The 10,945-nt window shown below is 38.2% G+C and overlaps 2 pseudogenes; both read left to right on the forward strand.

The window, feature by feature from the left end:
* The first annotated feature begins 8,002 nt into the window (after window positions 1-8,002).
* On the forward strand, window positions 8,003-8,819 carry LOC143658264 (transcription termination factor 1-like; annotated as a pseudogene).
* A 152-nt stretch (window positions 8,820-8,971) lies between these two features.
* Window positions 8,972-10,648, forward strand: LOC143658265 (heat shock factor protein 2 pseudogene; annotated as a pseudogene).
* The last annotated feature ends 297 nt before the right edge of the window (window positions 10,649-10,945 follow it).

Here is a 10,945-nt window from a genome sequence, read left to right on the forward strand (position 1 = left end):
CAACTGTCTAATTCTTAGGATCCAATGCACGATGGAGATGTAGCTGAGGCCTCTTCTGTGGAACAAAGGGCCCATTCCTTCCATGGGGAATCAGGAGCCAGCAACACCAGTGGATCTGAGTAGGCTTCAGCAGAGATGCATGCAACATTATTCCCCAGTCAACACTGCTCTTGCAGTGAGAACAACACTCTGAGCTTACTCAAAAATATACATATGTCCCAGGGAAGACTTTAGACACAGTACCTTAATAAATTTCAGAAATTTAATAAACAGACTCTTTAATTGAATACTGATAATGGTCATTTTTCTAGGTTTCAAAATTTTATGTTCACCAGAAAAGCCATGTTCTTTAGTCCTGATTGTAGGGATGGGACATTTTGATCAGATCATTTCCACAGAGAGGCACCAAAAGGGTGTTAACTTTTGATTAAATTGAGATGTGACTCCATCCATTCAGGGTGGGTCTTGATTAGCTTACTGGAGTACTTCAGTGTACTCATGGATAAAGAAAGACAGGTCAGAGCTGACAGAAATGCAGACATTTGGAGTGGTTGGGGGCAAAGAGATGGTCAGAGGGGAGGCCACTGAGACCATTACCTTCCATCAAAAAAAAAAAAAAGGAGCCATAGGGCAGCAGACATGGCCATGTTCTCATGAAATGCTTGGAAAGCTGGAACCCACAGTTTTGCCCCGTGGAGTGAAGTAAGGACCTCAGATGCCAGCCACATACCTTCCCAGCTGGTAGAGAAATTCCAGAGGCAATTCAGCCTTCCTTTGAAGTCAAGCTGCCCTTTTCTGGGTGACTCAGTTTGGACATTTTTAAGCCATTACATCTGTAGACTTGTAACTGGATAAAGACCTTTAATAAAAGCTGTTCCATTCCTTACAAGTTGCGTTCTAGCATCTTTAACAAACTAAAAGTCATTGAACCATTTCTGTGCTTATCCTTATGGCATTTTGACTATGTAACAACCATGTCAAACTTTTACATTTTGGCTTAATTTACATAAAGCAGATTTCATTATTGCTTTTGTGTTCAGTTCTAAAATTTGTAGAAATACATATAGTGTTCTAACCATCATCACAATCTAGTTACAGAGATTTTTCAGGATCCCAGATTTTCCTTCTGTCTCTTGGAAATCACTATTTGTTCCCAACCTAATCTCTATGGAAACTGATCTGATTTCTGACGGCGTAAGTTTCTGTTTTCAGAATGTCATATTAATTGAATTAATATGCAGGATAGACCTACTGATACTAGTAGTTTTCATAATTAGTCACTGAGAAAAATGTTTTCAGAAAGATTCTCAGCTCCCAATCCTGCACTGTCAAGACCACACCAGGTCAAATGATAATTATGGACTTGTGGGTAGGTGAGGTCACAGAACCTCAAACCCATAACTCAGGATCTTCTGCCTCCCTTCCACACACATTGTCTGTCATGCCCATCACATGGAGCCCACCATCCTGGTAGGTGGTAGCAGTCAATGACTATTTTCTATTTCAGCCTGAGAGGAAAGTCTGCAAAGGAAGGAGGCACATTGGGAGTCTAGGGAAGTGATCATATCAGAAAAGGGATTCTTCAGAATTTGAATTGGGTCCAGCACCAAAAGCACACAGGAAGGGCAAATTGTTCCTGAGGGATGTAAATAGAGATAAGGGTTCCAAACCAAACACCAATCCCTGATGCCTCCTAGTGGGATTTAATGTAATCCTTACTGAGAGGGATTGTGCTTATCTAGATGAATCAAAAACTTCTGTTTTAAAGAAACAGGAGTTCAATGCCTGTAGTTATTAAAACAGTCACTTCTCAGCTACCCCTATAGATTATAAAAACAATTTTCCAGATTACAAAAGTGTGTCTCCAGTAACTCTAAATCTGTAATAAGTAGTAGGTGAATCTATAGGAATGATTTCATATTGTGCAGAGACAGTATATGTGAATGGCAGCTGCCAGGATGCAAATGTTTCTCTAAATTTGGATGTATGACAAGCTTAATGGAAACGGTAATTATGTCTCTCCTGAAAACATTCAAGGCCTGTTGATATGGTGTGTCTGTTTTCCCTGTTATGTTGAGTGAAGCAGAAGTTAAGGAAAAGATAACTTTATAATTCAATTCCATACAATGTCTGCCTGGGTCAAATACATGCTCTCATTTAAAAATATTCTAATAACAAACAAAAAAATCCCTCTTTTAAATTATAAAATGTGCAAGATATTTCACTTTACAGATTCTATTTTGCATGTCATCATTTAAAAATCTTTGAGAAATCTGTCTGCAATACAAAATGTTTTTATTAGGTTATATTTTAATACATAATTAAGCAATAGCTTACTTTCTGCCCTACAAACTTTTTTAATGTTAGTGTTTCATGGCCCTAAGTTTAGGAGAAGCCATGATATTGTTGAATAATTCTTTTCATGCATGATATTGTACTTTTGTTTTTGACACAAAGGAAAATAAATCTCTTGGCTGCTATCCTAATATGGACACATCTTTCATTCATATAGTCATGCTGGTTTATGGGGTCAGTGACTGTATTACTATATTACAATCTACAGTTTGTTAGGACCTAAATTTTATTAAGGTCTCTAAATCTTTATTCTGTTTAATATTGGTCTATAAACCATACTTTTACATGTGAATGGAAAAATACATATCCTAATACACTAAATTTAATATGCCATTATTTATAAGACATTTATTTTTATGTCACTTTCTGTTAGCTAAGGTCCAATGAGGACAGAGAACCCACTCTGAGTGTTTTGCTCACAGGAAATATTGAAGCAATGCATAAATTAGCCCCAGCTGGAAGCTCCTCTCCACATACACAGCCATCCTGGGGCTAAAGGGATGACATGGGAGAGTTGAGTTACCTGAGCCCAGCATCCAGGGCCATGAGCAGGGGAATGTCCCACACCTTGATACCTTTCCCCACCAGACCCTTTCAGTGTTTCCTTGAGCATTAATTGACAAAAGTCTGTATGCCAGGGAGTCTGTGAAGTACCTGACCATGTTTCCACAGCAGACCAGGTAACAGGTGGTCTGTAAGTCTGACAGCTTAAGGCAAATGATGAACAGATGCTTCAGAAGAGAACAAGTCAAAGAAAGTCTCCAGGTGGGCAAGTTTGGCAAGATCTCAGAGAAAAAGTTTCTCTCACATACGGTCCACAACAGTCCTATGGGAAAGTGTCACACATTCTGCCCTGTCAAATCCTGTGGCTGCCATTCCTTCCTACTATTCTGCACTGAGGGTATTCAATGCAGTGAACATGAGACTATGATTTTGTCATGAACTATAGAAGAGAAGTAGCCTAAGTCTTCTCTCTTTTTGATGGTAATATTTCTCCTTTTGCCAGTCACATACACAGGAAAGAAAAATTATATTTACCGGTGTGAAGAACAGCCAACTCATGGATATGGAGAGGCAAATGTACTTGGGACATTTCACTTTATGCACTGTCCACATTGACCATTTGGGGCTGATGGTGATGGCCTGGAAGATACTCAAGAGGAAGGTGCTGCCAATGCACACAAACTGGCCCCTTCTGTGAAGGTGGGATGGATGCTTGCATCCAAAATCATGGAGAAAATCTTTCAACCCAAATGCAGCCATTGTCCTCAGAATGCTATCGGTGAGAATGAACAAGGAGCTGCAAGAAACAAAGTGCTTGTGAATCAAATCTGTGAACCTTAACCTGCACCAAGTGATGTAAATGAAGATATAATGGTAAAGAGAAAAATTCCCAAGGACTCCAACTTCAGCCTGGAATAAGAAGACGAAGCCTGTAGCAAAATCCCTGGAGGACATTTTTCCTGTTCCCAGGTCCTGATATTTATCTTTTCAAAGCCAGAAGATACTGCACCAGAATAGGAGAGGTGGGCTAAGTATCGACTGAAATCCAATCTTCTCCATTTTCCATTAATGCCCACTAAGGAAGAATTGCTTAAAGTTTGTCTTTTATTAACAATTTTGAGATAGTTGGATGTTTAACATTTGAAGAGAATTTTAATGAATGAATCAGTGCTACATGTCCTAATTTCATTACTCTTCACAATTTTTGTTGTTGTCTATATTTTTTTTATTATAAAGATGATAAGAACTTAGGCACAGGGAGGTTTGTCTCCATTCACATGCTGGTTAGGGACAAAGAGGAGACTTGAACCTGTCATGCCAGTTAACCCCCATACTCTACTAACGAAACTAGTTAACCACGTTCTTGCAGTAATCCAGATTTAGGATGAGTTCTGTTTTAACCTCTTGTAATTTAACTTTGCACTGGTGATATCATACTTTACCAGTTTGGTGGTAACAAATTTCCTGTTATGTATAGGACTGTAATCCAGATGCCAATATTAATTATAAATAAGCTTTAAAGATCTGAATAAAATGTAGATGACCTGATTACAGTATAAAATACTGCAGGAACCTGTCCCACGAGCAAATTAGATTTCAGAAAGCAAGATTTGCTCAATATTAAAATTGCAACAGAAAGACTCATTTGCTTTTATGCCAGGGACAAAGATATAACAGTGCCTATCCCAGAATTATTCAACAATCTGATATCACATCCTAAAGTTTATGACCTGAAACTCTAAAATGTAAAAAAAGAAAAGCAATAGTGTAGGCTAGAAACCAAAGCATTTCTATCTGCAATTCATATACTCATCAGTCAGCTAACACATGAGTTAAGTAACGAGATGAGAATATTATTAAAACTGTAAGACACATATGGAAAATTAAACCTGCAAGTCATGGAATTTGTGTATTTTAAAATTAAAATGGTATATTTTTTGGTTGATATTAGAATATTTTTAAATCAGAGAAAATGACACAAGGTAGATTTGACCATGATAGCTGCTGTCTGAAGCCATAATTACAAACTTGCTCTTTTCTTAAATGCTGCTCCCCTAATTCAAAAGGGAAAATGGCCTCACCGTAATTGGTAGACCACTTGTATTTTCAGTAGGGATGCAATTACTGTCTTCAAAAAGCACTTCATACACTCAGAGTTAGAGAAAACATTTCTATCCCAGCAGTTGCCATTCCCATAAACTGTTTCTACACAGGATTAAGTGATGCTTGCAGATTCATCTAACATTTTATTATATGCATGGATTTGTTATATCTGCTACCCTAGTGATCATAAAAATTTTGTCTGTTTCCTGTCATGGTGTCACAACAGTAGGTATATTTCAAAAGTACCACTTTAACACCTATAAAATCAGATTATCTTATGACTTGGATTACACACCAAGAATAATTGTTTATTTATGGTGTCACAGAATCCCACTAGGAGCTCTCAGGGGTTGGTTTCTGGTCTGGGACCCCCATCTCTCTGTACCAGCTCAGTCCAGGTCTCAGGAATGATACTTCTGTCTTTGTGATTTTGGCACTGACCAGTTTCTATCCCAGCAGATTCCCTTTTTTCCAGTATGATTGCTTACAAAGACTCCTCATATATCTTTCTTTACAGAGTCTCCTTGAACAGATATACAAAATTCTCACCCTCCTCCTTTCTGCTGCCAAGTAAGTGGGCTTAGTGGGATAGTCATGAGAGCCAGGCAAGAGTGAGAAGAGCAGCCTGAGCCTGATATGAGGGCCTGTGGCTCTGCGACCTCCACTCCCCAAAACCTGCAATTGTCATGTCACCTGCAGCAGCAATGAGACTGCAGGCTTGGGAGGCTGAGAATATTTCAGAAAACCTTTCCCAGGCGCTAATTACCAGAAAACAATTACAAGCTCCTGCTGAGAATCTCCAAGGAGAATTTGGAGGTTCTGGGAGAGGGTTTTTCTTTCCCCTGAATGCTGGAGGCAGACAGGGTCTCACATGGAGTTTGCAAGTAATGCTGAGGTCTGGATGTGAGGGACAGGCAGCAAAGTAGGTGCATCTCACTGGAGACCCTGCTTCCCTGAGAAGTCCTTCCACACAGCATGGAGCTCTTTACAAATCTTTAGTCCACTTAGTTTCACCATAATTTATGGCCAGAGAAGTGGAATCAGGTAATATGATTGAGAAAGATTTGTAAAGTGACACAAGTACAGGAAGAATATGATGCAGTTATTTGTATTAGAAATTAAGGAACTCATCTGAACAGCTGAATGCCAATTACTTTTGATTCATTCCACATGTTTATTAGAAAATGTGCTTTCCCATTTTGGCTCCCCCAGGAGTGATCAGAAGTCTAAGCAGAACAATATCCATAGCCATAGAGAAGTTTATGAATCCCTCAAAATAAGAGCATGAAGATCAGATGATTTAACAGGCAGAGTCTACATTTATCAACTATCAGAAAATTCAAGGCTGCTTACTCAATTCCTGGGCACTGAGTAGTAACCACAGTTCTCTACACTTACACACACATGCACATACCTACATACACATTTTTTTGTCAATAATGAACACGAGTTCCCTGTGTAATTAGTTAAGAAATTTAAAATACGAGTTCAAATTTGTCCTTTTGTTTTTCCTCCCTCCAAAACTCCACAATTTGATCCAGGTTTACAATCTAATGACCTGGATATCCTAGTCAGGGATGTGAGCCATAGTGTTGGGGAAGCCCTACTTCTCATGCAAACACACACTCAGTTACCCATTTGCACAAAGAAGTAAACACATGTGCAGATGCACCCATACAATCAAATACATAGTCACATCCCCTGACATACTTACCACATAATACTCATATATGAAAGTTTTAGGAGGTGATAGTGTGAGAAAGAAGGAAGGTAGACCAGGAAATTTGAAGTGGGTGGGTTTATTTCTGCACTTCTGTGCAGAGCTCACCGAACCCAAGATGAAGAGAGTTCATCTGATCAGGCTTTGGTGCTGGCAGCTTTTAAGGATGGTGGTCCAGTGACGTCTGGAAGGGGCAGTTCATTAGTTCCAAAAGTCATGTTTGGAGGGGTGACACAACCTCCACAGCTCAAGTTGCAGTGTCCTTCCCTGTTCTGCCGACCTAACAATATATACTTTCCATAATAATCTCACAATGTTCTGCAACCTCATAATACACATTTCTACACACTCACTAAGACCCACATTGACACAAACTCATGCAATCCTACCCATATTCACAAAATGACACTCACACACCATGTGCATGTTTTGACAATGTGTCCATTTTGGGAAAAATAACGTTATCTTCAGACTTATAGATGACTTAAAGGGTCTGCTCCACCCACCATACTCCTTCTAACTATGCAATGACCAAAAGGAAAGCAAGTTCAATGCTGTACATTTACAAGTGCTGAACATGAGCATTTTAAGTTTAAGGATATAACAGAAAATATGGCAAGTTACTTCCCTGAAGGTTCAAATTAAATTCAGCAAATGCCTCCTAAGACCAGACTTTCTGAGACTGCCAGAATGGCACCTTGGTAGCATTTATCCATGATCAAGAGCAGAGTTCAGGGCTATTGTAAATTAATTCATAATCCTAAAATGATCCAAACATTTACATGATGAATTTAAAATTCTAACTGGAGCTTAATACAAAAAAATGCATGCATTTTTGAGATATTCTCCCTTAGCATATACAGGATCCTGATCACTTAAGCTAGTTTTACATCTACTAGATGTTTATATGGCAAAATTGATAAATGCTTGATGAAAATTTACTTGCCATTAAACAAATAAGTCTTCTGAGAAGGCTTATTTTGTCAGTAATTGCATTTTGTAAGATAGCTTACAGGTAGTTTCCAAGATCATTTTGGTAACACAAATAAGTGGGGTATACATGTTATGATTTAATTAAGGAAGAGGAGAGTTGTATTGTCCTAAATTAAAATGTCTGGTTGTTACAGAATGAGAAAGATGAAAGTGTTATAGAGAATAACACAGCACTTCTGTGTTGTAAGGAGGATAGTAGAAGCTTTGAATGTTTGCAGGAGAAGCATTTGAGCTTCACATAACTTGAATTGAATAAGAACATCTAACTGGCAAACATATAAGTTATTACCACATAAAAACAAAGAAAAGCTTCCCTATCGGAATAAAATGGAAAGCAAATCTAGCATATTTGAAATCCACACTCCAGTTTTTGATAACAAAAATAAAATGTGTTCTGTATATAAGCCAATATATCAGAATGGTTCAGTGAAAGCTTCAAAGTTTCCTCCTGGCAAATGAACAGTCTCAAATGACTAAGAGCAAAGAAAAGAGAAAACATTTCCTGGAATGCATTTTTTCTCCTTTGAAAAAATCAGAAATCTATAATGAGAGTGAAAATGCCAATTCCATATCCAAACACCATAAAAAGAATAGAATAGTGCTTTGGGGGTAGATGAGGAAGCAGGTGTCATGTATGTCCTTGTGCATAAAGTAAATGGTGAGAATATACAAAGAAAAAATTTCAGAAGGGCATCGATGTTATGTTGATATGAGCTACGAACAAAGGTCAGCAAAAATTTCTGAAGCAGATGAATTGCATTCAGGTACTACATCATGTAAAAATGGGTCAGAATGACTAAATAACAAAGTCAGGGGAAAATGCTTTCAAAAAGCAAAGGAACAAAATTATTCTGTGATGTACAAGAAAACCCATATAAAAACCTTGTTTTACCCCTGGTGGGATTACATGGGAAGGATTCCCTGCTCTCTGTGAGCCTAGAAAATGAAATTGCAGACCTACCAGTATCTGCTGATAAAAATGAGTCTAAGAAAACAATGAAAAATATTTTCATATAACCAGGAATATGGGGCATTGGCCACACCTAGGAGACCTGAGAATGGGCTCTTTATGTACCCCAATGAACACGTCATGGGTGAGATTAGTAGTGTAGATGATAGAGATGCATATAAAGAGATGACTTAGGGTGGTTTAAAGAATTTGAAGAACAAGGTGTCTCTATTAAATATGACAAGGTTTCAATAAACAGGAATAAATCATTGGAGAAAAACGTGCAGGAGTTTCTATCCTTGACAGGAAGGAATTGACAATGCAGACAGAATGCTGTCTACTAACACATGCACAGAGGAGAAATTGATAATCACGATCTTCAAAAGGAAATACTTGACCTGAGGCAGCCGCTGCTGCCTTTAGGTGTAGAATTTTGAATCTCTGAGCCTTGTTAACAGCGAAACAGGGTTCCAACGTGCCACCTTTCTCAGCAAGCTATGGATGCTCGTAGAGGTGGCCCGAATCAATGAGTTCATCACCTGGAGCCAGAATAGCCAAAGTTTCCTGGTTTTGTATGAACAAAGATTTGCAAGAGAAATTCTTTCCAAATACTTCATGCACAATAACATGGCAAGCTTTGTGAGGCAACTGAGTATGTCTGGCTTCCATAAAGTAGTACAAATTGGCTCTGCCATTGTAAGACAGGAATGAGAGGGTCTTGCTGAATTTCAGTGTTCTGACTTCAAACAAGGCCAGGATGATTTGATGGAAAACATTAAAAGGAAAGTTTCCTCTGGAAGAAAATAAAATTCTTCAAGAAGATTTAACAAAAAGTATAAGCAGTGCTCAGAAGTTTCTAATAAAATAAGAGATTAGTGAGCACTCACTTTCTGAATTGAAAAGCAAGAATGAGCCACTTGGAAGATGACCTCAGAATTACAAGCAAAACATGCACAATGGCAACAAGTTATTCTAAAGATTGTCCAGTTTATGGTTACATTGGTTCAGAATGACCAACTTGCAAGTTTAAAATGTAAAAGGCTTCTACTTCTAAACATGAATGGAGCCCAAAAGAAGAATCTATTTTAGTATGCAATCGAAGAACCAGCTGACAAACACCATCATGAATTTCCACACAACTGGACTGAAGACCTAAAACCAAGGGAGCATATTTCTGATAGATAATGATGTAACTGATGATAATGCAGGTTATTAAAATATTCCAGTTATTCCACAAACTAAAGGGGATGCTATATCTGATCCCTGTAGTATAGCCAGTACCCTGATGTTGTCATTGTTGAAGATGAGAATGAAGATGAGTATGCATCTGTTATTCAGAGTGGGGATCAGAGTGACCCATCCAGTGAGTCCCTGAAGTCAGGTAATGATGGAAACAGCCCACTCATGTCTAGTGCTGTCTAGCTGAATGGCTCCTCCAGTCTGACTATAGATGATCCCGTGACCATGATGGGTTCCATTCTGAATGATAACATTGATCTGTTGGGAAAGGTTGAACTGTTAGATTATCTTCACATTACTGATTGCAGTTTAGAGGTCTTCCAGGTCATTCTGACAGGAACACAGTATAGCATAGACCCAGATTCTTTTCACTACTTCTGTGCAGATGAACCCCACAGAGTACATCAATAATACTAAACCAGAGAACAAAAGGATTAGAAACTATCAGGAAAATATAGTGCAGCCAGTTACAAAAGAAGGAAGAAAATCTAAACCCAACCGAGATAAATGGTTTGTCAAGTACAGTCCCTTTTCACTTCCTGCATTCCTTGATGGGAACCCCACTTTCACTGTTGAGCAGGGAAGCACAGGATCATCAGAAGTTATGTCTTCTGCAGATAAACCCATAGAAGTGGATGAGCTTCTGGATAACAGCCTGGGCCCAGAATCAACCTAAACACCTGGAGCCATTGACTGGAGCTGTGGCTAGTGAATTCACACTGTTTTATTTTTGTGAACTTGCTCCTGTACCTCTGGATAGTTATATGCCACCTTTAGATAGTTAAATCCCCAAGAACAGGACTAACAAGTATGTATTATTGAAAATGATGAAATATTTAAAGTATCATTTTAAAAAATCATTTTTTAAATTGCTTTGTTTTGTTTAATTGGATACTATGGAATCTAAAGCACCTTATGCTTTTCTTACTAATTTCATAGAAAGCTCTCAGATGCTTTTCAAATGCACAGCTACATGAGATTTAATGCATATTACAGGCATAAATTTAAGTTGGATTCAAATGGCCATTTCTATCCAAGTGAAGAAAACTGGATTTCTTTTTTACCTATATGCCATTTACCCA

This window comes from Tamandua tetradactyla, chromosome 16, assembly GCF_023851605.1.
Source record: "Tamandua tetradactyla isolate mTamTet1 chromosome 16, mTamTet1.pri, whole genome shotgun sequence".
In the NCBI taxonomy this organism is placed as follows: domain Eukaryota; kingdom Metazoa; phylum Chordata; class Mammalia; order Pilosa; family Myrmecophagidae; genus Tamandua; species Tamandua tetradactyla.